The 21,852-nt window shown below is 52.4% G+C and overlaps 51 non-coding genes across 51 annotated transcripts; all 51 read right to left on the reverse strand.

Annotated features, from left to right (window-relative positions):
- Positions 1 to 76: 76 nt before the first annotated feature.
- On the reverse strand, positions 77 to 192 carry LOC143811188 (U5 spliceosomal RNA). Its single transcript, XR_013223475.1, has one exon. It is a non-coding gene; the product is annotated as a U5 spliceosomal RNA (small nuclear RNA).
- A 310-nt stretch (positions 193 to 502) lies between these two features.
- Positions 503 to 618, reverse strand: LOC143811222 (U5 spliceosomal RNA). Its single transcript, XR_013223508.1, has one exon. It is a non-coding gene; the product is annotated as a U5 spliceosomal RNA (small nuclear RNA).
- Positions 619 to 928: 310 nt separating this feature from the next.
- Positions 929 to 1,044, reverse strand: LOC143811094 (U5 spliceosomal RNA). The gene has a single exon (XR_013223383.1). It is a non-coding gene; the product is annotated as a U5 spliceosomal RNA (small nuclear RNA).
- Positions 1,045 to 1,354: 310 nt separating this feature from the next.
- Positions 1,355 to 1,470, reverse strand: LOC143810290 (U5 spliceosomal RNA). Its single transcript, XR_013222749.1, has one exon. It is a non-coding gene; the product is annotated as a U5 spliceosomal RNA (small nuclear RNA).
- Positions 1,471 to 1,780: 310 nt separating this feature from the next.
- Positions 1,781 to 1,896, reverse strand: LOC143810556 (U5 spliceosomal RNA). The gene has a single exon (XR_013223007.1). It is a non-coding gene; the product is annotated as a U5 spliceosomal RNA (small nuclear RNA).
- Positions 1,897 to 2,205: 309 nt separating this feature from the next.
- Positions 2,206 to 2,321, reverse strand: LOC143810262 (U5 spliceosomal RNA). Its single transcript, XR_013222722.1, has one exon. It is a non-coding gene; the product is annotated as a U5 spliceosomal RNA (small nuclear RNA).
- A 309-nt stretch (positions 2,322 to 2,630) lies between these two features.
- Positions 2,631 to 2,746, reverse strand: LOC143810334 (U5 spliceosomal RNA). Its single transcript, XR_013222792.1, has one exon. It is a non-coding gene; the product is annotated as a U5 spliceosomal RNA (small nuclear RNA).
- Positions 2,747 to 3,056: 310 nt separating this feature from the next.
- LOC143811095 (U5 spliceosomal RNA) lies at positions 3,057 to 3,172 on the reverse strand. Its single transcript, XR_013223384.1, has one exon. It is a non-coding gene; the product is annotated as a U5 spliceosomal RNA (small nuclear RNA).
- Positions 3,173 to 3,482: 310 nt separating this feature from the next.
- On the reverse strand, positions 3,483 to 3,598 carry LOC143810445 (U5 spliceosomal RNA). Its single transcript, XR_013222900.1, has one exon. It is a non-coding gene; the product is annotated as a U5 spliceosomal RNA (small nuclear RNA).
- A 313-nt stretch (positions 3,599 to 3,911) lies between these two features.
- LOC143811189 (U5 spliceosomal RNA) lies at positions 3,912 to 4,027 on the reverse strand. Its single transcript, XR_013223476.1, has one exon. It is a non-coding gene; the product is annotated as a U5 spliceosomal RNA (small nuclear RNA).
- Positions 4,028 to 4,337: 310 nt separating this feature from the next.
- Positions 4,338 to 4,453, reverse strand: LOC143810318 (U5 spliceosomal RNA). Its single transcript, XR_013222776.1, has one exon. It is a non-coding gene; the product is annotated as a U5 spliceosomal RNA (small nuclear RNA).
- Positions 4,454 to 4,763: 310 nt separating this feature from the next.
- LOC143811096 (U5 spliceosomal RNA) lies at positions 4,764 to 4,879 on the reverse strand. The gene has a single exon (XR_013223385.1). It is a non-coding gene; the product is annotated as a U5 spliceosomal RNA (small nuclear RNA).
- Positions 4,880 to 5,189: 310 nt separating this feature from the next.
- On the reverse strand, positions 5,190 to 5,305 carry LOC143811097 (U5 spliceosomal RNA). Its single transcript, XR_013223387.1, has one exon. It is a non-coding gene; the product is annotated as a U5 spliceosomal RNA (small nuclear RNA).
- A 310-nt stretch (positions 5,306 to 5,615) lies between these two features.
- LOC143810633 (U5 spliceosomal RNA) lies at positions 5,616 to 5,731 on the reverse strand. Its single transcript, XR_013223078.1, has one exon. It is a non-coding gene; the product is annotated as a U5 spliceosomal RNA (small nuclear RNA).
- A 309-nt stretch (positions 5,732 to 6,040) lies between these two features.
- On the reverse strand, positions 6,041 to 6,156 carry LOC143810281 (U5 spliceosomal RNA). The gene has a single exon (XR_013222741.1). It is a non-coding gene; the product is annotated as a U5 spliceosomal RNA (small nuclear RNA).
- A 310-nt stretch (positions 6,157 to 6,466) lies between these two features.
- On the reverse strand, positions 6,467 to 6,582 carry LOC143811238 (U5 spliceosomal RNA). The gene has a single exon (XR_013223524.1). It is a non-coding gene; the product is annotated as a U5 spliceosomal RNA (small nuclear RNA).
- A 310-nt stretch (positions 6,583 to 6,892) lies between these two features.
- On the reverse strand, positions 6,893 to 7,008 carry LOC143810337 (U5 spliceosomal RNA). The gene has a single exon (XR_013222795.1). It is a non-coding gene; the product is annotated as a U5 spliceosomal RNA (small nuclear RNA).
- A 310-nt stretch (positions 7,009 to 7,318) lies between these two features.
- Positions 7,319 to 7,434, reverse strand: LOC143810557 (U5 spliceosomal RNA). The gene has a single exon (XR_013223008.1). It is a non-coding gene; the product is annotated as a U5 spliceosomal RNA (small nuclear RNA).
- A 309-nt stretch (positions 7,435 to 7,743) lies between these two features.
- LOC143811098 (U5 spliceosomal RNA) lies at positions 7,744 to 7,859 on the reverse strand. The gene has a single exon (XR_013223388.1). It is a non-coding gene; the product is annotated as a U5 spliceosomal RNA (small nuclear RNA).
- A 310-nt stretch (positions 7,860 to 8,169) lies between these two features.
- Positions 8,170 to 8,285, reverse strand: LOC143811099 (U5 spliceosomal RNA). The gene has a single exon (XR_013223389.1). It is a non-coding gene; the product is annotated as a U5 spliceosomal RNA (small nuclear RNA).
- A 310-nt stretch (positions 8,286 to 8,595) lies between these two features.
- Positions 8,596 to 8,711, reverse strand: LOC143811100 (U5 spliceosomal RNA). The gene has a single exon (XR_013223390.1). It is a non-coding gene; the product is annotated as a U5 spliceosomal RNA (small nuclear RNA).
- Positions 8,712 to 9,021: 310 nt separating this feature from the next.
- Positions 9,022 to 9,137, reverse strand: LOC143811239 (U5 spliceosomal RNA). Its single transcript, XR_013223525.1, has one exon. It is a non-coding gene; the product is annotated as a U5 spliceosomal RNA (small nuclear RNA).
- A 611-nt stretch (positions 9,138 to 9,748) lies between these two features.
- LOC143810293 (U5 spliceosomal RNA) lies at positions 9,749 to 9,864 on the reverse strand. Its single transcript, XR_013222752.1, has one exon. It is a non-coding gene; the product is annotated as a U5 spliceosomal RNA (small nuclear RNA).
- Positions 9,865 to 10,174: 310 nt separating this feature from the next.
- LOC143811101 (U5 spliceosomal RNA) lies at positions 10,175 to 10,290 on the reverse strand. The gene has a single exon (XR_013223391.1). It is a non-coding gene; the product is annotated as a U5 spliceosomal RNA (small nuclear RNA).
- A 310-nt stretch (positions 10,291 to 10,600) lies between these two features.
- Positions 10,601 to 10,716, reverse strand: LOC143810592 (U5 spliceosomal RNA). Its single transcript, XR_013223042.1, has one exon. It is a non-coding gene; the product is annotated as a U5 spliceosomal RNA (small nuclear RNA).
- A 309-nt stretch (positions 10,717 to 11,025) lies between these two features.
- LOC143811102 (U5 spliceosomal RNA) lies at positions 11,026 to 11,141 on the reverse strand. The gene has a single exon (XR_013223392.1). It is a non-coding gene; the product is annotated as a U5 spliceosomal RNA (small nuclear RNA).
- A 310-nt stretch (positions 11,142 to 11,451) lies between these two features.
- LOC143810425 (U5 spliceosomal RNA) lies at positions 11,452 to 11,567 on the reverse strand. Its single transcript, XR_013222880.1, has one exon. It is a non-coding gene; the product is annotated as a U5 spliceosomal RNA (small nuclear RNA).
- A 310-nt stretch (positions 11,568 to 11,877) lies between these two features.
- LOC143811256 (U5 spliceosomal RNA) lies at positions 11,878 to 11,993 on the reverse strand. Its single transcript, XR_013223541.1, has one exon. It is a non-coding gene; the product is annotated as a U5 spliceosomal RNA (small nuclear RNA).
- Positions 11,994 to 12,303: 310 nt separating this feature from the next.
- On the reverse strand, positions 12,304 to 12,419 carry LOC143811208 (U5 spliceosomal RNA). The gene has a single exon (XR_013223494.1). It is a non-coding gene; the product is annotated as a U5 spliceosomal RNA (small nuclear RNA).
- Positions 12,420 to 12,729: 310 nt separating this feature from the next.
- LOC143810623 (U5 spliceosomal RNA) lies at positions 12,730 to 12,845 on the reverse strand. Its single transcript, XR_013223069.1, has one exon. It is a non-coding gene; the product is annotated as a U5 spliceosomal RNA (small nuclear RNA).
- Positions 12,846 to 13,154: 309 nt separating this feature from the next.
- On the reverse strand, positions 13,155 to 13,270 carry LOC143811104 (U5 spliceosomal RNA). Its single transcript, XR_013223393.1, has one exon. It is a non-coding gene; the product is annotated as a U5 spliceosomal RNA (small nuclear RNA).
- Positions 13,271 to 13,580: 310 nt separating this feature from the next.
- LOC143811190 (U5 spliceosomal RNA) lies at positions 13,581 to 13,696 on the reverse strand. The gene has a single exon (XR_013223477.1). It is a non-coding gene; the product is annotated as a U5 spliceosomal RNA (small nuclear RNA).
- Positions 13,697 to 14,006: 310 nt separating this feature from the next.
- Positions 14,007 to 14,122, reverse strand: LOC143811223 (U5 spliceosomal RNA). Its single transcript, XR_013223509.1, has one exon. It is a non-coding gene; the product is annotated as a U5 spliceosomal RNA (small nuclear RNA).
- A 310-nt stretch (positions 14,123 to 14,432) lies between these two features.
- On the reverse strand, positions 14,433 to 14,548 carry LOC143811105 (U5 spliceosomal RNA). Its single transcript, XR_013223394.1, has one exon. It is a non-coding gene; the product is annotated as a U5 spliceosomal RNA (small nuclear RNA).
- Positions 14,549 to 14,858: 310 nt separating this feature from the next.
- On the reverse strand, positions 14,859 to 14,974 carry LOC143811224 (U5 spliceosomal RNA). Its single transcript, XR_013223510.1, has one exon. It is a non-coding gene; the product is annotated as a U5 spliceosomal RNA (small nuclear RNA).
- Positions 14,975 to 15,284: 310 nt separating this feature from the next.
- LOC143811106 (U5 spliceosomal RNA) lies at positions 15,285 to 15,400 on the reverse strand. Its single transcript, XR_013223395.1, has one exon. It is a non-coding gene; the product is annotated as a U5 spliceosomal RNA (small nuclear RNA).
- Positions 15,401 to 15,710: 310 nt separating this feature from the next.
- Positions 15,711 to 15,826, reverse strand: LOC143810330 (U5 spliceosomal RNA). The gene has a single exon (XR_013222788.1). It is a non-coding gene; the product is annotated as a U5 spliceosomal RNA (small nuclear RNA).
- A 310-nt stretch (positions 15,827 to 16,136) lies between these two features.
- On the reverse strand, positions 16,137 to 16,252 carry LOC143810624 (U5 spliceosomal RNA). Its single transcript, XR_013223070.1, has one exon. It is a non-coding gene; the product is annotated as a U5 spliceosomal RNA (small nuclear RNA).
- A 309-nt stretch (positions 16,253 to 16,561) lies between these two features.
- On the reverse strand, positions 16,562 to 16,677 carry LOC143811107 (U5 spliceosomal RNA). Its single transcript, XR_013223396.1, has one exon. It is a non-coding gene; the product is annotated as a U5 spliceosomal RNA (small nuclear RNA).
- A 310-nt stretch (positions 16,678 to 16,987) lies between these two features.
- On the reverse strand, positions 16,988 to 17,103 carry LOC143811191 (U5 spliceosomal RNA). The gene has a single exon (XR_013223478.1). It is a non-coding gene; the product is annotated as a U5 spliceosomal RNA (small nuclear RNA).
- A 310-nt stretch (positions 17,104 to 17,413) lies between these two features.
- LOC143811225 (U5 spliceosomal RNA) lies at positions 17,414 to 17,529 on the reverse strand. Its single transcript, XR_013223511.1, has one exon. It is a non-coding gene; the product is annotated as a U5 spliceosomal RNA (small nuclear RNA).
- A 310-nt stretch (positions 17,530 to 17,839) lies between these two features.
- Positions 17,840 to 17,955, reverse strand: LOC143811108 (U5 spliceosomal RNA). Its single transcript, XR_013223397.1, has one exon. It is a non-coding gene; the product is annotated as a U5 spliceosomal RNA (small nuclear RNA).
- Positions 17,956 to 18,265: 310 nt separating this feature from the next.
- LOC143810387 (U5 spliceosomal RNA) lies at positions 18,266 to 18,381 on the reverse strand. The gene has a single exon (XR_013222843.1). It is a non-coding gene; the product is annotated as a U5 spliceosomal RNA (small nuclear RNA).
- Positions 18,382 to 18,699: 318 nt separating this feature from the next.
- Positions 18,700 to 18,815, reverse strand: LOC143810640 (U5 spliceosomal RNA). Its single transcript, XR_013223084.1, has one exon. It is a non-coding gene; the product is annotated as a U5 spliceosomal RNA (small nuclear RNA).
- Positions 18,816 to 19,124: 309 nt separating this feature from the next.
- LOC143811109 (U5 spliceosomal RNA) lies at positions 19,125 to 19,240 on the reverse strand. Its single transcript, XR_013223398.1, has one exon. It is a non-coding gene; the product is annotated as a U5 spliceosomal RNA (small nuclear RNA).
- A 310-nt stretch (positions 19,241 to 19,550) lies between these two features.
- Positions 19,551 to 19,666, reverse strand: LOC143810331 (U5 spliceosomal RNA). The gene has a single exon (XR_013222789.1). It is a non-coding gene; the product is annotated as a U5 spliceosomal RNA (small nuclear RNA).
- A 310-nt stretch (positions 19,667 to 19,976) lies between these two features.
- On the reverse strand, positions 19,977 to 20,092 carry LOC143810641 (U5 spliceosomal RNA). The gene has a single exon (XR_013223085.1). It is a non-coding gene; the product is annotated as a U5 spliceosomal RNA (small nuclear RNA).
- Positions 20,093 to 20,402: 310 nt separating this feature from the next.
- LOC143810625 (U5 spliceosomal RNA) lies at positions 20,403 to 20,518 on the reverse strand. The gene has a single exon (XR_013223071.1). It is a non-coding gene; the product is annotated as a U5 spliceosomal RNA (small nuclear RNA).
- A 309-nt stretch (positions 20,519 to 20,827) lies between these two features.
- On the reverse strand, positions 20,828 to 20,943 carry LOC143810642 (U5 spliceosomal RNA). Its single transcript, XR_013223086.1, has one exon. It is a non-coding gene; the product is annotated as a U5 spliceosomal RNA (small nuclear RNA).
- A 310-nt stretch (positions 20,944 to 21,253) lies between these two features.
- LOC143810626 (U5 spliceosomal RNA) lies at positions 21,254 to 21,369 on the reverse strand. The gene has a single exon (XR_013223072.1). It is a non-coding gene; the product is annotated as a U5 spliceosomal RNA (small nuclear RNA).
- Positions 21,370 to 21,678: 309 nt separating this feature from the next.
- Positions 21,679 to 21,794, reverse strand: LOC143811240 (U5 spliceosomal RNA). The gene has a single exon (XR_013223526.1). It is a non-coding gene; the product is annotated as a U5 spliceosomal RNA (small nuclear RNA).
- Between the last annotated feature and the right edge of the window lie 58 nt (positions 21,795 to 21,852).

A 21,852-nucleotide genomic window follows, 5' to 3' on the forward strand; every position in this document is an offset into this window, starting at 1 on the left:
GCAACCCCAGGGTTCAGTCTCCCACCGAAACCCCACCCACCCATTCCTTTATTCTGTTGTTGAACCCAATTAAGGAAGCCCCAGGAAGCTGGAGCATGCAAAAATTGCCACAAAACTCAGTTTTGCTCCTCTCCACGGAAATCTTTAGTAAAAGGCGAAAGATTTTTACGTTCTGAAGAGAAGCCAGAGTATACTGGGCAAGGGCCTCCTCCCGACCTACCACCATGGCAGCAGCCCTCACTTGGCCCAGGGAGAGCACCTAGAAGTGGGTGCGTGGTTTGGTGATGGAAAAACAAAAACGGCAACAGCCCATCGTCCGCAGGCTGCTCTGTTCTCAGCTCTATGCTGCTGACAGAGCATCACCTGTTCCGCTGCCCGGAAGAAGGCCATCCATGGCTACAATATGCAAATGAGGGCCTCTTCCCAGCAACCACAGGGTTCAGTCTCCCACCGAAACCCCACCCACCCATTCCTTTATTCTGTTGTTGAACCCAATTAAGGAAGCCCCAGGAAGCTGGAGCATGCAAAAATTGCCACAAAACTCAGTTTTGCTCCTCTCCACGGAAATCTTTAGTAAAAGGCGAAAGATTTTTACGTTCTGAAGAGAAGCCAGAGTGTACTGGGCAAGGGCCTCCTCCCGACCTACCACCATGGCAGCAGCCCTCACTTGGCCCAGGGAGAGCACCTAGAAGTGGGTGCGTGGTTTGGTGATGGAAAAACAAAAACGGCAACAGCCCATCGTCCGCAGGCTGCTCTGTTCTCAGCTCTATGCTGCTGACAGAGCATCACCTGTTCCGCTGCCCGGAAGAAGGCCATCCATGGCTACAATATGCAAATGAGGGCCTCTTCCCAGCAACCACAGGGTTCAGTCTCCCACCGAAACCCCACCCACCCATTCCTTTATTCTGTTGTTGAACCCAATTAAGGAAGCCCCAGCAAGCTGGAGCATGCAAAAATTGCCACAAAACTCAGTTTTGCTCCTCTCCACGGAAATCTTTAGTAAAAGGCGAAAGATTTTTACGTTCTGAAGAGAAGCCAGAGTATACTGGGCAAGGGCCTCCTCCCGACCTACCACCATGGCAGCAGCCTTCACTTGGCCCAGGGAGAGCACCTAGAAGTGGGTGCGTGGTTTGGTGATGGAAAAACAGAAACGGCAACAGCCCATCGTCCGCAGGCTGCTCTGTTCTCAGCTCTATGCTGCTGACAGAGCATCACCTGTTCCGCTGCCCGGAAGAAGGCCATCCATGGCTTCAATATGCAAATGAGGGCCTCTTCCCAGCAACCCCAGGGTTCAGTCTCCCACCAAAACCCCACCCACCCATTCCTTTATTCTGTTGTTGAACCCAATTAAGGAAGCCCCAGCAAGCTGGAGCATGCAAAAATTGCCACAAAACTCAGTTTTGCTCCTCTCCACGGAAATCTTTAGTAAAAGGCGAAAGATTTTTACGTTCTGAAGAGAATCCAGAGTATACTGGGCAAGGGCCTCCTCCCGACCTACCACCATGGCAGCAGCCCTCACTTGGCCCAGGGAGAGCACCTAGAAGTGGGTGCGTGGTTTGGTGATGGAAAAACAAAAACGGCAACAGCCCATCGTCCGCAGGCTGCTCTGTTCTCAGCTCTATGCTGCTGACAGAGCATCACCTGTTCCGCTGCCCGGAAGAAGGCCATCCATGGCTACAATATGCAAATAAGGGCCTCTTCCCAGCAACCCCAGGGTTCAGTCTCCCACCGAAACCCCACCCACCCATTCCTTTATTCTGTTGTTGAACCCAATTAAGGAAACCCCAGCAAGCTGGAGCATGCAAAAATTGCCACAAAACTCAGTTTTGCTCCTCTCCACGGATATCTTTAGTAAAAGGCGAAAGATTTTTACGTTCTGAAGTGAAGCCAGAGTATACTGGGCAAGGGTCTCCTCCCGACCTACCACCATGGCAGCAGCCCTCACTTGGCCCAGGGAGAGCACCTAGAAGTGGGTGCGTGGTTTGGTGATGGAAAAACAAAAACGGCAACAGCCCATCGTCCGCAGGCTGCTCTGTTCTCAGCTCTATGTGCTGACAGAACATCACCTGTTCCGCTGCCCGGAAGAAGGCCATCCATGGCTACAATATGCAAATGAGGGCCTCTTCCCAGCAACCCCAGGGTTCAGTCTCCCACCGAAACCCCACCCACCCATTCCTTTATTCTGTTGTTGAACCCAGTTAAGGAAGCCCCAGCAAGCTGGAGCATGCAAAAATTGCCACAAAACTCAGTTTTGCTCCTCTCCACGGAAATCTTTAGTAAAAGGCGAAAGATTTTTACGTTCTGAAGTGAAGCCAGAGTATACTGGGCAAGGGCCTCCTCCCGACCTACCACCATGGCAGCAGCCCTCACTTGGCCCAGGGAGAGCACCTAGAAGTGGGTGCGTGGTTTGGTGATGGAAAAACAAAAACGGCAACAGCCCATCGTCCGCAGGCTGCTCTGTTCTCAGCTCTATGTGCTGACAGAACATCACCTGTTCCGCTGCCCGGAAGAAGGCCATCCATGGCTACAATATGCAAATGAGGGCCTCTTCCCAGCAACCCCAGGGTTCAGTCTCCCACCGAAACCCCACCCACCCATTCCTTTATTCTGTTGTTGAACCCAGTTAAGGAAGCCCCAGCAAGCTGGAGCATGCAAAAATTGCCACAAAACTCAGTTTTGCTCCTCTCCACGGAAATCTTTAGTAAAAGACGAAAGATTTTTACGTTCTGAAGAGAAGCCAGAGTATACTGGGCAAGGGCCTCCTCCCGACCTACCACCATGGCAGCAGCCCTCACTTGGCCCAGGGAGAGCACCTAGAAGTGGGTGCGTGGTTTGGTGATGGAAAAACAAAAACGGCAACAGCCCATCGTCCGCAGGCTGCTCTGTTCTCAGCTCTATGCTGCTGACAAAGCATCACCTGTTCCGCTGCCCGGAAGAAGGCCATCCATGGCTACAATATGCAAATGAGGGCCTCTTCCCAGCAACCACAGGGTTCAGTCTCCCACCGAAACCCCACCCACCCATTCCTTTATTCTGTTGTTGAACCCAATTAAGGAAGCCCCAGCAAGCTGGAGCATGCAAAAATTGCCACAAAACTCAGTTTTGCTCCTCTCCACGGAAATCTTTAGTAAAAGGCGAAAGATTTTTACGTTCTGAAGAGAAGCCAGAGTATACTGGGCAAGGGCCTCCTCCCGACCTACCACCATGGCAGAAGCCTTCACTTGGCCCAGGGAGAGCACCTAGAAGTGGGTGCGTGGTTTGGTGATGGAAAAACAGAAACGGCAACAGCCCATCGTCCGCAGGCTGCTCTGTTCTCAGCTCTATGCTGCTGACAGAGCATCACCTGTTCCGCTGCCCGGAAGAAGGCCATCCATGGCTTCAATATGCAAATGAGGGCCTCTTCCCAGCAACCCCAGGGTTCAGTCTCCCACCAAAACCCCACCCACCCTTTCCTTTATTCTGTTGTTGAACCCAATTAAGGAAGCCCCAGCAAGCTGGAGCATGCAAAAATTGCCACAAAACTCAGTTTTGCTCCTCTCCACGGAAATCTTTAGCAAAAGGCGAAAGATTTTTACGTTCTGAAAAGAAGCCAGAGTATACTGGGCAAGGGCCTCCTCCCGACCTACCGCCATGGCAGCAGCCCTCACTTGGCCCAGGGAGAGCACCTAGAAGAAGTGGGTGCGTGGTTTGGTGATGGAAAAACAAAAACGGCAACAGCCCATCGTCCGCAGGCTGCTCTGTTCTCAGCTCTATGCTGCTGACAGAGCATCACCTGTTCCGCTGCCCGGAAGAAGGCCATCCATGGCTACAATATGCAAATGAGGGCCTCTTCCCAGCAACCCCAGGGTTCAGTCTCCCACCGAAACCCCACCCACCCATTCCTTTATTCTGTTGTTGAACCCAATTAAGGAAGCCCCAGGAAGCTGGAGCATGCAAAAATTGCCACAAAACTCAGTTTTGCTCCTCTCCACGGAAATCTTTAGTAAAAGGCGAAAGATTTTTACGTTCTGAAGAGAAGCCAGAGTATACTGGGCAAGGGCCTCCTCCCGACCTACCACCATGGCAGCAGCCCTCACTTGGCCCAGGGAGAGCACCTAGAAGTGGGTGCGTGGTTTGGTGATGGAAAAACAAAAACGGCAACAGCCCATCGTCCGCAGGCTGCTCTGTTCTCAGCTCTATGCTGCTGACAGAGCATCACCTGTTCCGCTGCCCGGAAGAAGGCCATCCATGGCTACAATATGCAAATGAGGGCCTCTTCCCAGCAACCACAGGGTTCAGTCTCCCACCGAAACCCCACCCACCCATTCCTTTATTCTGTTGTTGAACCCAATTAAGGAAGCCCCAGGAAGCTGGAGCATGCAAAAATTGCCACAAAACTCAGTTTTGCTCCTCTCCACGGAAATCTTTAGTAAAAGGCGAAAGATTTTTACGTTCTGAAGAGAATCCAGAGTATACTGGGCAAGGGCCTCCTCCCGACCTACCACCATGGCAGCAGCCCTCACTTGGCCCAGGGAGAGCACCTAGAAGTGGGTGCGTGGTTTGGTGATGGAAAAACAAAAACGGCAACAGCCCATCGTCCGCAGGCTGCTCTGTTCTCAGCTCTATGCTGCTGACAGAGCATCACCTGTTCCGCTGCCCGGAAGAAGGCCATCCATGGCTACAATATGCAAATGAGGGCCTCTTCCCAGCAACCACAGGGTTCAGTCTCCCACCGAAACCCCACCCACCCATTCCTTTATTCTGTTGTTGAACCCAATTAAGGAAGCCCCAGCAAGCTGGAGCATGCAAAAATTGCCACAAAACTCAGTTTTGCTCCTCTCCACGGAAATCTTTAGTAAAAGGCGAAAGATTTTTACGTTCTGAAGAGAAGCCAGAGTATACTGGGCAAGGGCCTCCTCCCGACCTACCACCATGGCAGCAGCCTTCACTTGGCCCAGGGAGAGCACCTAGAAGTGGGTGCGTGGTTTGGTGATGGAAAAACAGAAACGGCAACAGCCCATCGTCCGCAGGCTGCTCTGTTCTCAGCTCTATGCTGCTGACAGAGCATCACCTGTTCCGCTGCCCGGAAGAAGGCCATCCATGGCTTCAATATGCAAATGAGGGCCTCTTCCCAGCAACCCCAGGGTTCAGTCTCCCACCAAAACCCCACCCACCCATTCCTTTATTCTGTTGTTGAACCCAATTAAGGAAGCCCCAGCAAGCTGGAGCATGCAAAAATTGCCACAAAACTCAGTTTTGCTCCTCTCCACGGAAATCTTTAGTAAAAGGCGAAAGATTTTTACGTTCTGAAGAGAAGCCAGAGTATACTGGGCAAGGGCCTCCTCCCGACCTACCACCATGGCAGCAGCCCTCACTTGGCCCAGGGAGAGCACCTAGAAGTGGGTGCGTGGTTTGGTGATGGAAAAACAAAAATGGCAACAGCCCATCGTCCGCAGGCTGCTCTGTTCTCAGCTCTATGCTGCTGACAGAGCATCACCTGTTCCGCTGCCCGGAAGAAGGCCATCCATGGCTACAATATGCAAATAAGGGCCTCTTCCCAGCAACCCCAGGGTTCAGTCTCCCACCGAAACCCCACCCACCCATTCCTTTATTCTGTTGTTGAACCCAATTAAGGAAACCCCAGCAAGCTGGAGCATGCAAAAATTGCCACAAAACTCAGTTTTGCTCCTCTCCACGGATATCTTTAGTAAAAGGCGAAAGATTTTTACGTTCTGAAGTGAAGCCAGAATATACTGGGCAAGGGCCTCCTCCCGACCTACCACCATGGCAGCAGCCCTCACTTGGCCCAGGGAGAGCACCTAGAAGTGGGTGCGTGGTTTGGTGATGGAAAAACAAAAACGGCAACAGCCCATCGTCCGCAGGCTGCTCTGTTCTCAGCTCTATGTGCTGACAGAGCATCACCTGTTCCGCTGCCCGGAAGAAGGCCATCCATGGCTACAATATGCAAATGAGGGCCTCTTCCCAGCAACCCCAGGGTTCAGTCTCCCACCGAAACCCCACCCACCCATTCCTTTATTCTGTTGTTGAACCCAGTTAAGGAAGCCCCAGCAAGCTTGAGCATGCAAAAATTGCCACAAAACTCAGTTTTGCTCCTCTCCACGGAAATCTTTAGTAAAAGGCGAAAGATTTTTACGTTCTGAAGAGAAGCCAGAGTATACTGGGCAAGGGCCTCCTCCCGACCTACCACCATGGCAGCAGCCCTCACTTGGCCCAGGGAGAGCACCTAGAAGTGGGTGCGTGGTTTGGTGATGGAAAAACAAAAACGGCAAAAGCCCATCGTCCGCAGGCTGCTCTGTTCTCAGCTCTATGCTGCTGACAGAGCATCACCTGTTCCGCTGCCCGGAAGAAGGCCATCCATGGCTACAATATGCAAATGAGGGCCTCTTCCCAGCAACCACAGGGTTCAGTCTCCCACCGAAACCCCACCCACCCATTCCTTTATTCTGTTGTTGAACCCAATTAAGGAAGCCCCAGCAAGCTGGAGCATGCAAAAATTGCCACAAAACTCAGTTTTGCTCCTCTCCACGGAAATCTTTAGTAAAAGGCGAAAGATTTTTACGTTCTGAAGAGAAGCCGGAGTATACTGGGCAAGGGCCTCCTCCCGACCTACCACCATGGCAGCAGCCTTCACTTGGCCCAGGGAGAGCACCTAGAAGTGGGTGCGTGGTTTGATGATGGAAAAACAGAAACGGCAACAGCCCATCGTCCGCAGGCTGCTCTGTTCTCAGCTCTATGCTGCTGACAGAGCATCACCTGTTCCGCTGCCCGGAGGAAGGCCATCCATGGCTTCAATATGCAAATGAGGGCCTCTTCCCAGCAACCCCAGGGTTCAGTCTCCCACCAAAACCCCACCCACCCATTCCTTTATTCTGTTGTTGAACCCAATTAAGGAAGCCACAGCAAGCTGGAGCATGCAAAAATTGCCACAAAACTCAGTTTTGCTCCTCTCCACGGAAATCTTTAGTAAAAGGCGAAAGATTTTTACGTTCTGAAGAGAAGCCAGAGTATACTGGGCAAGGGCCTCCTCCCGACCTACCGCCATGGCAGCAGCCCTCACTTGGCCCAGGGAGAGCACCTAGAAGTGGGTGCGTGGTTTGGTGATGGAAAAACAAAAACGGCAACAGCCCATCGTCCGCAGGCTGCTCTTTTCTCAGCTCTATGCTGCTGACAGAGCATCACCTGTTCCGCTGCCCGGAAGAAGGCCATCCATGGCTACAATATGCAAATAAGGGCCTCTTCCCAGCACCCCCAGGGTTCAGTCTCCCACCGAAACCCCACCCACCCATTCCTTTATTCTGTTGTTGAACCCAATTAAGGAAACCCCAGCAAGCTGGAGCATGCAAAAATTGCCACAAAACTCAGTTTTGCTCCTCTCCACGGATATCTTTAGTAAAAGGCGAAAGATTTTTACGTTCTGAAGTGAAGCCAGAGTATACTGGGCAAGGGCCTCCTCCCGACCTACCACCATGGCAGCAGCCCTCACTTGGCCCAGGGAGAGCACCTAGAAGTGGGTGCGTGGTTTGGTGATGGAAAAACAAAAACGGCAACAGCCCATCGTCCGCAGGCTGCTCTGTTCTCAGCTCTATGTGCTGACAGAGCATCACCTGTTCCGCTGCCCGGAAGAAGGCCATCCATGGCTACAACATGCAAATGAGGGCCTCTTCCCAGCAACCCCAGGGTTCAGTCTCCCACCGAAACCCCACCCACCCATTCCTTTATTCTGTTGTTGAACCCAGTTAAGGAAGCCCCAGCAAGCTGGAGCATGCAAAAATTGCCACAAAACTCAGTTTTGCTCCTCTCCACGGAAATCTTTAGTAAAAGGCGAAAGATTTTTACGTTCTGAAGAGAAGCCAGAGTATACTGGGCAAGGGCCTCCTCCCGACCTACCACCATGGCAGCAGCCCTCACTTGGCCCAGGGAGAGCACCTAGAAGTGGGTGCGTGGTTTGGTGATGGAAAAACAAAAACGGCAACAGCCCATCGTCCGCAGGCTGCTCTGTTCTCAGCTCTATGCTGCTGACAGAGCATCACCTGTTCCGCTGCCCGGAAGAAGGCCATCCATGGCTACAATATGCAAATGAGGGCCTCTTCCCAGCAACCACAGGGTTCAGTCTCCCACCGAAACCCCACCAACCCATTCCTTTATTCTGTTGTTGAACCCAATTAAGGAAGCCCCAGCAAGCTGGAGCATGCAAAAATTGCCACAAAACTCAGTTTTGCTCCTCTCCACGGAAATCTTTAGTAAAAGGCGAAAGATTTTTACGTTCTGAAGAGAAGCCAGAGTATACTGGGCAAGGGCCTCCTCCCGACCTACCACCATGGCAGCAGCCTTCACTTGGCCCAGGGAGAGCACCTAGAAGTGGGTGCGTGGTTTGGTGATGGAAAAACAAAAACGGCAACAGCCCATCGTCCGCAGGCTGCTCTGTTCTCAGCTCTATGCTGCTGACAGAGCATCACCTGTTCCGCTGCCCGGAAGAAGGCCATCCATGGCTACAATATGCAAATTAGGGCCTCTTCCCAGCAACCACAGGGTTCAGTCTCCCACCGAAACCCCACCCACCCATTCCTTTATTCTGTTGTTGAACCCAATTAAGGAAGCCCCAGCAAGCTGGAGCATGCAAAAATTGCCACAAAACTCAGTTTTGCTCCTCTCCACGGAAATCTTTAGTAAAAGGCGAAAGATTTTTACGTTCTGAAGAGAAGCCAGAGTATACTGGGCAAGCGCCTCCTCCCGACCTACCACCATGGCAGCAGCCCTCACTTGGCCCAGGGAGAGCACCTAGAAGTGGGTGCGTGGTTTGGTGATGGAAAAACAAAAACGGCAACAGCCCATCGTCCGCAGGCTGCTCTGTTCTCAGCTCTATGCTGCTGACAGAGCATCACCTGTTCCGCTGCCCGGAAGAAGGCCATCCATGGCTACAATATGCAAATGAGGGCCTCTTCCCAGCAACCACAGGGTTCAGTCTCCCACCGAAACCCCACCCACCCATTCCTTTATTCTGTTGTTGAACCCAATTAAGGAAGCCCCAGCAAGCTGGAGCATGCAAAAATTGCCACAAAACTCAGTTTTGCTCCTCTCCACGGAAATCTTTAGTAAAAGGCGAAAGATTTTTACGTTCTGAAGAGAAGCCGGAGTATACTGGGCAAGGGCCTCCTCCCGACCTACCACCATGGCAGCAGCCTTCACTTGGCCCAGGGAGAGCACCTAGAAGTGGGTGCGTGGTTTGGTGATGGAAAAACAAAAACGGCAACAGCCCATCGTCCGCAGGCTGCTCTGTTCTCAGCTCTATGCTGCTGACAGAGCATCACCTGTTCCGCTGCCCGGAAGAAGGCCATCCATGGCTACAATATGCAAATGAGGGCCTCTTCCCAGCAACCCCAGGGTTCAGTCTCCCACCGAAACCCCACCCTCCCATTCCTTTATTCTGTTGTTGAACCCAATTAAGGCTACGTTCACATTTGCGGTGTGCGCCGCAGCGTCGCCGCCGCAACGCACAGCGCAAATGTGAACACATGCACAACGCTGCTTTTTGCGCCGCATGCGTCCTTTTTTCCATTGATTTTGGACGCAGCAAAAATGCAACTTGCTGCGTCCTCTGCGCCCCGACGCGGGCGCCGCAGGGACGCATGCGGTGCAAAAAGCAAGTGCACCGCATGTCCATGCGCCCCCATGTTAAATATAGGGGCGCATAATGCATGCGGCGCCCGACGCTGCGGCGCTAGCCGCAAATGTGAACGTAGCCTTAGGAACCCCCAGCAAGCTGGAGCATGCAAAAATTGCCACAAAACTCAGTTTTGCTCCTCTCCACGGAAATCTTTAGTAAAAGGCGAAAGATTTTTACGTTCTGAAGAGAAGCCAGAGTATACTGGGCAAGCGCCTCCTCCCGACCTACCACCATGGCAGCAGCCCTCACTTGGCCCAGGGAGAGCACCTAGAAGTGGGTGCGTGGTTTGGTGATGGAAAAACAAAAACGGCAACAGCCCATCGTCCGCAGGCTGCTCTGTTCTCAGCTCTATGCTGCTGACAGAGCATCACCTGTTCCGCTGCCCGGAAGAAGGCCATCCATGGCTACAATATGCAAATGAGGGCCTCTTCCCAGCAACCACAGGGTTCAGTCTCCCACCGAAACCCCACCCACCCATTCCTTTATTCTGTTGTTGAACCCAATTAAGGAAGCCCCAGCAAGCTGGAGCATGCAAAAATTGCCACAAAACTCAGTTTTGCTCCTCTCCACGGAAATCTTTAGTAAAAGGCGAAAGATTTTTACGTTCTGAAGAGAAGCCAGAGTATACTGGGCAAGGGCCTCCTCCCGACCTACCACCATGGCAGCAGCCTTCACTTGGCCCAGGGAGAGCACCTAGAAGTGGGTGCGTGGTTTGGTGATGGAAAAACAAAAACGGCAACAGCCCATCGTCCGCAGGCTGCTCTGTTCTCAGCTCTATGCTGCTGACAGAGCATCACCTGTTCCGCTGCCCGGAAGAAGGCCATCCATGGCTTCAATATGCAAATGAGGGCCTCTTCCCAGCAACCCCAGGGTTCAGTCTCCCACCAAAACCCCACCCACCCATTCCTTTATTCTGTTGTTGAACCCAATTAAGGAAGCCCCAGCAAGCTGGAGCATGCAAAAATTGCCACAAAACTCAGTTTTGCTCCTCTCCACGGATATCTTTAGTAAAAGGCGAAAGATTTTTACATTCTGAAGTGAAGCCAGAGTATACTGGGCAAGGGCCTCCTCCCGACCTACCACCATGGCAGCAGCCCTCACTTGGCCCAGGGAGAGCACCTAGAAGTGGGTGCGTGGTTTGGTGATGGAAAAACAAAAACGGCAACAGCCCATCGTCCGCAGGCTGCTCTGTTCTCAGCTCTATGTGCTGACAGAGCATCACCTGTTCCGCTGCCCGGAAGAAGGCCATCCATGGCTACAATATGCAAATGAGGGCCTCTTCCCAGCAACCCCAGGGTTCAGTCTCCCACCGAAACCCCACCCACCCATTCCTTTATTCTGTTGTTGAACCCAGTTAAGGAAGCCCCAGCAAGCTGGAGCATGCAAAAATTGCCACAAAACTCAGTTTTGCTCCTCTCCACGGAAATCTTTAGTAAAAGGCGAAAGATTTTTACGTTCTGAAGAGAAGCCAGAGTATACTGGGCAAGGGCCTCCTCCCGACCTACCACCATGGCAGCAGCCCTCACTTGGCCCAGGGAGAGCACCTAGAAGTGGGTGCGTGGTTTGGTGATGGAAAAACAAAAACGGCAACAGCCCATCGTCCGCAGGCTGCTCTGTTCTCAGCTCTATGCTGCTGACAGAGCATCACCTGTTCCGCTGCCCGGAAGAAGGCCATCCATGGCTACAATATGCAAATGAGGGCCTCTTCCCAGCAACCACAGGGTTCAGTCTCCCACCGAAACCCCACCCACCCATTCCTTTATTCTGTTGTTGAACCCAATTAAGGAAGCCCCAGCAAGCTGGAGCATGCAAAAATTGCCACAAAACTCAGTTTTGCTCCTCTCCACGGAAATCTTTAGTAAAAGGCGAAAGATTTTTACGTTCTGAAGAGAAGCCAGATTATACTGTGCAAGGGCCTCCTCCCGACCTACCACCATGGCAGCAGCCTTCACTTGGCCCAGGGAGAGCACCTAGAAGTGGGTGCGTGGTTTGGTGATGGAAAAACAAAAACGGCAACAGCCCATCGTCCGCAGGCTGCTCTGTTCTCAGCTCTATGCTGCTGACAGAGCATCACCTGTTCCGCTGCCCGGAAGAAGGCCATCCATGGCTTCAATATGCAAATGAGGGCCTCTTCCCAGCAACGCCAGGGTTCAGTCTCCCACCAAAACCCCACCCACCCATTCCTTTATTCTGTTGTTGAACCCAATTAAGGAAGCCCCAGCAAGCTGGAGCATGCAAAAATTGCCACAAAACTCAGTTTTGCTCCTCTCCACGGAAATCTTTAGTAAAAGGCAAAAGATTTTTACGTTCTGAAGAGAAGCCGGAGTATACTGGGCAAGGGCCTCCTCCCGACCTACCACCATGGCAGCAGCCCTCACTTGGCCCAGGGAGAGCACCTAGAAGTGGGTGCAAGGTTTGGTGATGGAAAAACAAAAACGGCAACAGCCCATCGTCCGCAGGCTGCTCTGTTCTCAGCTCTATGCTGCTGACAGAGCATCACCTGTTCCGCTGCCCGGAAGAAGGCCATCCATGGCTACAATATGCAAATGAGGGCATCTTCCCAGCAACCCCAGGGTTCAGTCTCCCACCAAAACCCCACCCACCCATTCCTTTATTCTGTTGTTGAACCCAGTTAAGGAAGCCCCAGCAAGCTGGAGCATGCAAAAATTGCCACAAAACTCAGTTTTGCTCCTCTCCACGGAAATCTTTAGTAAAAGGCGAAAGATTTTTACGTTCTGAAGAGAAGCCAGAGTGTACTGGGCAAGGGCCTCCTCCCGACCTACCACCATGGCAGCAGCCCTCACTTGGCCCAGGGAGAGCACCTAGAAGTGGGTGCGTGGTTTGGTGATGGAAAAACAAAAACGGCAACAGCCCATCGTCCGCAGGCTGCTCTGTTCTCAGCTCTATGCTGCTGACAGAGCATCACCTGTTCCGCTGCCCGGAAGAAGGCCATCCATGGCTACAATATGCAAATAAGGGCCTCTTCCCAGCAACCCCAGGGTTCAGTCTCCCACCGAAACCCCACCCACCCATTCCTTTATTCTGTTGTTGAACCCAATTAAGGAAACCCCAGCAAGCTGGAGCATGCAAAAATTGCCACAAAACTCAGTTTTGCTCCTCTCCACGGATATCTTTAGTAAAAGGCGAAAGATTTTTACGTTCTGAAGTGAAGCCAGAGCATACTGGGCAAGGGCCTCCTCCCGACCTACCACCATGGCAGCAGCCCTCACTTGGCCCAGGGAGAGCACCTAGAAGTGGGTGCGTGGTTTGGTGATGGAAAAACAAAAACGGCAACAGCCCATCGTCCGCAGGCTGCTCTGTTCTCAGCTCTATGTGCTGACAGAGCATCACCTGTTCCGCTGCCCGGAAGAAGGCCATCCATGGCTTCAATATGCAAATGAGGGCCTCTTCCCAGCAACCCCAGGGTTCAGTCTCCCACCGAAACCCCACCCACCCATTCCTTTATTCTGTTGTTGAACCCAGTTAAGGAAGCCCCAGCAAGCTGGAGCATGCAAAAATTGCCACAAAACTCAGTTTTGCTCCTCTCCACGGAAATCTTTAGTAAAAGGCGAAAGATTTTTACGTTCTGAAGAGAAGCCAGAGTATAGTGGGCAAGGGCCTCCTCCCGACCTACCACCATGGCAGCAGCCCTCACTTGGCCCAGGGAGAGCACCTAGAAGTGGGTGCGTGGTTTGGTGATGGAAAAACAAAAACGGCAACAGCCCATCGTCCGCAGGCTGCTCTGTTCTCAGCTCTATGCTGCTGACAGAGCATCACCTGTTCCGCTGCCCGGAAGAAGGCCATCCATGGCTACAATATGCAAATGAGGGCCTCTTCCCAGCAACCCCAGGGTTCAGTCTCCCACCGAAACCCCACCCACCCATTCCTTTATTCTGTTGTTGAACCCAATTAAGGAAGCCCCAGGAAGCTGGAGCATGCAAAAATTGCCACAAAACTCAGTTTTGCTCCTCTCCACGGAAATCTTTAGTAAAAGGCGAAAGATTTTTACGTTCTGAAGAGAAGCCAGAGTATACTGGGCAAGGGCCTCCTCCCGACCTACCACCATGGCAGCAGCCCTCACTTGGCCCAGGGAGAGCACCTAGAAGTGGGTGCGTGGTTTGGTGATGGAAAAACAAAAACGGCAACAGCCCATCGTCCGCAGGCTGCTCTGTTCTCAGCTCTATGCTGCTGACAGAGCATCACCTGTTCCGCTGCCCGGAAGAAGGCCATCCATGGCTACAATATGCAAATGAGGGCCTCTTCCCAGCAACCACAGGGTTCAGTCTCCCACCGAAACCCCACCCACCCATTCCTTTATTCTGTTGTTGAACCCAATTAAGGAAGCCCCAGGAAGCTGGAGCATGCAAAAATTGCCACAAAACTCAGTTTTGCTCCTCTCCACGGAAATCTTTAGTAAAAGGCGAAAGATTTTTACGTTCTGAAGAGAAGCCAGAGTGTACTGGGCAAGGGCCTCCTCCCGACCTACCACCATGGCAGCAGCCCTCACTTGGCCCAGGGAGAGCACCTAGAAGTGGGTGCGTGGTTTGGTGATGGAAAAACAAAAACGGCAACAGCCCATCGTCCGCAGGCTGCTCTGTTCTCAGCTCTATGCTGCTGACAGAGCATCACCTGTTCCGCTGCCCGGAAGAAGGCCATCCATGGCTACAATATGCAAATGAGGGCCTCTTCCCAGCAACCACAGGGTTCAGTCTCCCACCGAAACCCCACCCACCCATTCCTTTATTCTGTTGTTGAACCCAATTAAGGTAGCCCCAGCAAGCTGGAGCATGCAAAAATTGCCACAAAACTCAGTTTTGCTCCTCTCCACGGAAATCTTTAGTAAAAGGCGAAAGATTTTTACGTTCTGAAGAGAAGCCAGAGTATCCTGGGCAAGGGCCTCCTCCCGACCTACCACCATGGCAGCAGCCTTCACTTGGCCCAGGGAGAGCACCTAGAAGTGGGTGCGTGGTTTGGTGATGGAAAAACAGAAACGGCAACAGCCCATCGTCCGCAGGCTGCTCTGTTCTCAGCTCTATGCTGCTGACAGAGCATCACCTGTTCCGCTGCCCGGAAGAAGGCCATCCATGGCTTCAATATGCAAATGAGGGCCTCTTCCCAGCAACCCCAGGGTTCAGTCTCCCACCAAAACCCCACCCACCCATTCCTTTATTCTGTTGTTGAACCCAATTAAGGAAGCCCCAGGAAGCTGGAGCATGCAAAAATTGCCACAAAACTCAGTTTTGCTCCTCTCCACGGAAATCTTTAGTAAAAGGCGAAAGATTTTTACGTTCTGAAGAGAAGCCAGAGTGTACTGGGCAAGGGCCTCCTCCCGACCTACCACCATGGCAGCAGCCCTCACTTGGCCCAGGGAGAGCACCTAGAAGTGGGTGCGTGGTTTGGTGATGGAAAAACAAAAACGGCAACAGCCCATCGTCCGCAGGCTGCTCTGTTCTCAGCTCTATGCTGCTGACAGAGCATCACCTGTTCCGCTGCCCGGAAGAAGGCCATCCATGGCTACAATATGCAAATGAGGGCCTCTTCCCAGCAACCACAGGGTTCAGTCTCCCACCGAAACCCCACCCACCCATTCCTTTATTCTGTTGTTGAACCCAATTAAGGTAGCCCCAGCAAGCTGGAGCATGCAAAAATTGCCACAAAACTCAGTTTTGCTCCTCTCCACGGAAATCTTTAGTAAAAGGCGAAAGATTTTTACGTTCTGAAGAGAAGCCAGAGTATCCTGGGCAAGGGCCTCCTCCCGACCTACCACCATGGCAGCAGCCTTCACTTGGCCCAGGGAGAGCACCTAGAAGTGGGTGCGTGGTTTGGTGATGGAAAAACAGAAACGGCAACAGCCCATCGTCCGCAGGCTGCTCTGTTCTCAGCTCTATGCTGCTGACAGAGCATCACCTGTTCCGCTGCCCGGAAGAAGGCCATCCATGGCTTCAATATGCAAATGAGGGCCTCTTCCCAGCAACCCCAGGGTTCAGTCTCCCACCAAAACCCCACCCACCCATTCCTTTATTCTGTTGTTGAACCCAATTAAGGAAGCCCCAGCAAGCTGGAGCATGCAAAAATTGCCACAAAACTCAGTTTTGCTCCTCTCCACGGAAATCTTTAGTAAAAGGCGAAAGATTTTTACGTTCTGAAGAGAAGTCAGAGTATACTGGGCAAGGGCCTCCTCCCGACCTACCACCATGGCAGCAGCCCTCACTTGGCCCAGGGAGAGCACCTAGAAGTGGGTGCGTGGTTTGGTGATGGAAAAACAAAAACGGCAACAGCCCATCGTCCGCAGGCTGCTCTGTTCTCAGCTCTATGCTGCTGACAGAGCATCACCTGTTCCGCTGCCCGGAAGAAGGCCATCCATGGCTACAATATGCAAATAAGGGCCTCTTCCCAGCAACCCCAGGGTTCAGTCTCCCACCGAAACCCCACCCACCCATTCCTTTATTCTGTTGTTGAACCCAATTAAGGAAACCCCAGCAAGCTGGAGCATGCAAAAATTGCCACAAAACTCAGTTTTGCTCCTCTCCACGGATATCTTTAGTAAAAGGCGAAAGATTTTTACGTTCTGAAGTGAAGCCAGAGCATACTGGGCAAGGGCCTCCTCCCGACCTACCACCATGGCAGCAGCCCTCACTTGGCCCAGGGAGAGCACCTAGAAGTGGGTGCGTGGTTTGGTGTTGGAAAAACAAAAACGGCAACAGCCCATCGTCCGCAGGCTGCTCTGTTCTCAGCTCTATGTGCTGACAGAGCATCACCTGTTCCGCTGCCCGGAAGAAGGCCATCCATGGCTTCAATATGCAAATGAGGGCCTCTTCCCAGCAACCCCAGGGTTCAGTCTCCCACCGAAACCCCACCCACCCATTCCTTTATTCTGTTGTTGAACCCAGTTAAGGAAGCCCCAGCAAGCTGGAGCATGCAAAAATTGCCACAAAACTCAGTTTTGCTCCTCTCCACGGAAATCTTTAGTAAAAGGCGAAAGATTTTTACGTTCTGAAGAGAAGCCAGAGTATAGTGGGCAAGGGCCTCCTCCCGACCTACCACCATGGCAGCAGCCCTCACTTGGCCCAGGGAGAGCACCTAGAAGTGGGTGCGTGGTTTGGTGATGGAAAAACAAAAACGGCAACAGCCCATCGTCCGCAGGCTGCTCTGTTCTCAGCTCTATGCTGCTGACAGAGCATCACCTGTTCCGCTGCCCGGAAGAAGGCCATCCATGGCTACAATATGCAAATGAGGGCCTCTTCCCAGCAACCCCAGGGTTCAGTCTCCCACCGAAACCCCACCCACCCATTCCTTTATTCTGTTGTTGAACCCAATTAAGGAAGCCCCAGGAAGCTGGAGCATGCAAAAATTGCCACAAAACTCAGTTTTGCTCCTCTCCACGGAAATCTTTAGTAAAAGGCGAAAGATTTTTACGTTCTGAAGAGAAGCCAGAGTATACTGGGCAAGGGCCTCCTCCCGACCTACCACCATGGCAGCAGCCCTCACTTGGCCCAGGGAGAGCACCTAGAAGTGGGTGCGTGGTTTGGTGATGGAAAAACAAAAACGGCAACAGCCCATCGTCCGCAGGCTGCTCTGTTCTCAGCTCTATGCTGCTGACAGAGCATCACCTGTTCCGCTGCCCGGAAGAAGGCCATCCATGGCTACAATATGCAAATGAGGGCCTCTTCCCAGCAACCACAGGGTTCAGTCTCCCACCGAAACCCCACCCACCCATTCCTTTATTCTGTTGTTGAACCCAATTAAGGAAGCCCCAGGAAGCTGGAGCATGCAAAAATTGCCACAAAACTCAGTTTTGCTCCTCTCCACGGAAATCTTTAGTAAAAGGCGAAAGATTTTTACGTTCTGAAGAGAAGCCAGAGTGTACTGGGCAAGGGCCTCCTCCCGACCTACCACCATGGCAGCAGCCCTCACTTGGCCCAGGGAGAGCACCTAGAAGTGGGTGCGTGGTTTGGTGATGGAAAAACAAAAACGGCAACAGCCCATCGTCCGCAGGCTGCTCTGTTCTCAGCTCTATGCTGCTGACAGAGCATCACCTGTTCCGCTGCCCGGAAGAAGGCCATCCATGGCTACAATATGCAAATGAGGGCCTCTTCCCAGCAACCACAGGGTTCAGTCTCCCACCGAAACCCCACCCACCCATTCCTTTATTCTGTTGTTGAACCCAATTAAGGTAGCCCCAGCAAGCTGGAGCATGCAAAAATTGCCACAAAACTCAGTTTTGCTCCTCTCCACGGAAATCTTTAGTAAAAGGCGAAAGATTTTTACGTTCTGAAGAGAAGCCAGAGTATCCTGGGCAAGGGCCTCCTCCCGACCTACCACCATGGCAGCAGCCTTCACTTGGCCCAGGGAGAGCACCTAGAAGTGGGTGCGTGGTTTGGTGATGGAAAAACAGAAACGGCAACAGCCCATCGTCCGCAGGCTGCTCTGTTCTCAGCTCTATGCTGCTGACAGAGCATCACCTGTTCCGCTGCCCGGAAGAAGGCCATCCATGGCTTCAATATGCAAATGAGGGCCTCTTCCCAGCAACCCCAGGGTTCAGTCTCCCACCAAAACCCCACCCACCCATTCCTTTATTCTGTTGTTGAACCCAATTAAGGAAGCCCCAGCAAGCTGGAGCATGCAAAAATTGCCACAAAACTCAGTTTTGCTCCTCTCCACGGAAATCTTTAGTAAAAGGCGAAAGATTTTTACGTTCTGAAGAGAAGTCAGAGTTTACTGGGCAAGGGCCTCCTCCCGACCTACCACCATGGCAGCAGCCCTCACTTGGCCCAGGGAGAGCACCTAGAAGTGGGTGCGTGGTTTGGTGATGGAAAAACAAAAACGGCAACAGCCCATCGTCCGCAGGCTGCTCTGTTCTCAGCTCTATGCTGCTGACAGAGCATCACCTGTTCCGCTGCCCGGAAGAAGGCCATCCATGGCTACAATATGCAAATAAGGGCCTCTTCCCAGCAACCCCAGGGTTCAGTCTCCCACCGAAACCCCACCCACCCACCCACCCATTCCTTTATTCTGTTGTTGAACCCAATTAAGGAAACCCCAGCAAGCTGGAGCATGCAAAAATTGCCACAAAACTCAGTTTTGCTCCTCTCCACGGATATCTTTAGTAAAAGGCGAAAGATTTTTACGTTCTGAAGTGAAGCCAGAGAATACTGGGCAAGGGCTTCCTCCCGACCTACCACCATGGCAGCAGCCCTCACTTGGCCCAGGGAGAGCACCTAGAAGTGGGTGCGTGGTTTGGTGATGGAAAAACAAAAACGGCAACAGCCCATCGTCCGCAGGCTGCTCTGTTCTCAGCTCTATGTGCTGACAGAGCATCACCTGTTCCGCTGCCCGGAAGAAGGCCATCCATGGCTACAATATGCAAATGAGGGCCTCTTCCCAGCAACCACAGGGTTCAGTCTCCCACCGAAACCCCACCCACCCATTCCTTTATTCTGTTGTTGAACCCAATTAAGGTAGCCCCAGCAAGCTGGAGCATGCAAAAATTGCCACAAAACTCAGTTTTGCTCCTCTCCACGGAAATCTTTAGTAAAAGGCGAAAGATTTTTACGTTCTGAAGAGAAGCCAGAGTATCCTGGGCAAGGGCCTCCTCCCGACCTACCACCATGGCAGCAGCCTTCACTTGGCCCAGGGAGAGCACCTAGAAGTGGGTGCGTGGTTTGGTGATGGAAAAACAGAAACGGCAACAGCCCATCGTCCGCAGGCTGCTCTGTTCTCAGCTCTATGCTGCTGACAGAGCATCACCTGTTCCGCTGCCCAGAAGAAGGCCATCCATGGCTTCAATATGCAAATGAGGGCCTCTTCCCAGCAACCCCAGGGTTCAGTCTCCCACCAAAACCCCACCCACCCATTCCTTTATTCTGTTGTTGAACCCAATTAAGGAAGCCCCAGCAAGCTGGAGCATGCAAAAATTGCCACAAAACTCAGTTTTGCTCCTCTCCACGGAAATCTTTAGTAAAAGGCGAAAGATTTTTACGTTCTGAAGAGAAGTCAGAGTATACTGGGCAAGGGCCTCCTCCCGACCTACCACCATGGCAGCAGCCCTCACTTGGCCCAGGGAGAGCACCTAGAAGTGGGTGCGTGGTTTGGTGATGGAAAAACAAAAACGGCAACAGCCCATCGTCCGCAGGCTGCTCTGTTCTCAGCTCTATGCTGCTGACAGAGCATCACCTGTTCCGCTGCCCGGAAGAAGGCCATCCATGGCTACAATATGCAAATAAGGGCCTCTTCCCAGCAACCCCAGGGTTCAGTCTCCCACCGAAACCCCACCCACCCATTCCTTTATTCTGTTGTTGAACCCAATTAAGGAAACCCCAGCAAGCTGGAGCATGCAAAAATTGCCACAAAACTCAGTTTTGCTCCTCTCCACGGATATCTTTAGTAAAAGGCGAAAGATTTTTACGTTCTGAAGTGAAGCCAGAGAATACTGGGCAAGGGCCTCCTCCCGACCTACCACCATGGCAGCAGCCCTCACTTGGCCCAGGGAGAGCACCTAGAAGTGGGTGCGTGGTTTGGTGATGGAAAAACAAAAACGGCAACAGCCCATCGTCCGCAGGCTGCTCTGTTCTCAGCTCTATGCTGCTGACAGAGCATCACCTGTTCCGCTGCCCGGAAGAAGGCCATCCATGGCTACAATATGCAAATAAGGGCCTCTTCCCAGCAACCCCAGGGTTCAGTCTCCCACCGAAACCCCACCCACCCATTCCTTTATTCTGTTGTTGAACCCAATTAAGGAAACCCCAGCAAGCTGGAGCATGCAAAAATTGCCACAAAACTCAGTTTTGCTCCTCTCCACGGATATCTTTAGTAAAAGGCGAAAGATTTTTACGTTCTGAAGTGAAGCCAGAGCATACTGGGCAAGGGCCTCCTCCCGACCTACCACCATGGCAGCAGCCCTCACTTGGCCCAGGGAGAGCACCTAGAAGTGGGTGCGTGGTTTGGTGATGGAAAAACAAAAACGGCAACAGCCCATCGTCCGCAGGCTGCTCTGTTCTCAGCTCTATGTGCTGACAGAGCATCACCTGTTCCGCTGCCCGGAAGAAGGCCATCCATGGCTACAATATGCAAATGAGGGCCTCTTCCCAGCAACCCCAGGGTTCAGTCTCCCACCGAAACCCCACCCACCCATTCCTTTATTCTGTTGTTGAACCAAATTAAGGAAACCCCAGCAAGCTGGAGCATGCAAAAATTGCCACAAAACTCAGTTTTGCTCCTCTCCACGGATATCTTTAGTAAAAGGCGAAAGATTTTTACGTTCTGAAGTGAAGCCAGAGAATACTGGGCAAGGGCCTCCTCCCGACCTACCACCATGGCAGCAGCCCTCACTTGGCCCAGGGAGAGCACCTAGAAGTGGGTGCGTGGTTTGGTGATGGAAAAACAAAAACGGCAACAGCCCATCGTCCGCAGGCTGCTCTGTTCTCAGCTCTATGCTGCTGACAGAGCATCACCTGTTCCGCTGCCCGGAAGAAGGCCATCCATGGCTACAATATGCAAATAAGGGCCTCTTCCCAGCAACCCCAGGGTTCAGTCTCCCACCGAAACCCCACCCACCCATTCCTTTATTCTGTTGTTGAACCCAATTAAGGAAACCCCAGCAAGCTGGAGCATGCAAAAATTGCCACAAAACTCAGTTTTGCTCCTCTCCACGGATATCTTTAGTAAAAGGCGAAAGATTTTTACGTTCTGAAGTGAAGCCAGAGCATACTGGGCAAGGGCCTCCTCCCGACCTACCACCATGGCAGCAGCCCTCACTTGGCCCAGGGAGAGCACCTAGAAGTGGGTGCGTGGTTTGGTGATGGAAAAACAAAAACGGCAACAGCCCATCGTCCGCAGGCTGCTCTGTTCTCAGCTCTATGTGCTGACAGAGCATCACCTGTTCCGCTGCCCGGAAGAAGGCCATCCATGGCTACAATATGCAAATGAGGGCCTCTTCCCAGCAACCCCAGGGTTCAGTCTCCCACCGAAACCCCACCCACCCATTCCTTTATTCTGTTGTTGAACCCAGTTAAGGAAGCCCCAGCAAGCTGGAGCATGCAAAAATTGCCACAAAACTCAGTTTTGCTCCTCTCCACGGAAATCTTTAGTAAAAGGCGAAAGATTTTTACGTTCTGAAGAGAAGCCGGAGTATACTGGGCAAGGGCCTCCTCCCGACCTACCACCATGGCAGCAGCCCTCACTTGGCCCAG

Source organism: Ranitomeya variabilis, chromosome 2 (assembly GCF_051348905.1).
Source record: "Ranitomeya variabilis isolate aRanVar5 chromosome 2, aRanVar5.hap1, whole genome shotgun sequence".
NCBI classification, from domain to species: domain Eukaryota; kingdom Metazoa; phylum Chordata; class Amphibia; order Anura; family Dendrobatidae; genus Ranitomeya; species Ranitomeya variabilis.